Source organism: Pezoporus flaviventris, unplaced genomic scaffold (assembly GCF_033815535.1).
Source record: "Pezoporus flaviventris isolate CSIRO_AGI_PZ_B2104156 unplaced genomic scaffold, CSIRO_AGI_Pfla_v1 ptg000005l, whole genome shotgun sequence".
Lineage (NCBI taxonomy): Eukaryota > Metazoa > Chordata > Aves > Psittaciformes > Psittacidae > Pezoporus > Pezoporus flaviventris.
Genome location: NW_026892553.1, coordinates 826,315 through 826,609, shown reverse-complemented (window position 1 = coordinate 826,609; position 295 = coordinate 826,315).

Sequence of the window (295 nt, the reverse complement as noted above, 5' to 3'; positions counted from 1 at the left end):
GCCCCCGCGGCCGAGCCCCGGCCCGGGCCCAGCGCCGCCCCCACGCACCTGCGCGCGCCGGGATCTACCCGCCCGGAGGAGGGCGGGGCAAAGGAGAAGCCCCGCCCCGCCCTGCCCCGTTTATCCAATCCGAGAGGGCTTTGTGCGCAGGCGAGCTGAGCTGCAGGGGAAGGACGGGCACGTTCTGTCGGCGCCATCTTGAATGTGGGCGCTGGGCCTTAAAGGGGTACGCGCCTGCTGTGCAGGGTGCGGGGCACTGGGAGCCCCCCCTCCCCTCGCCCCACCGCACCGCTGC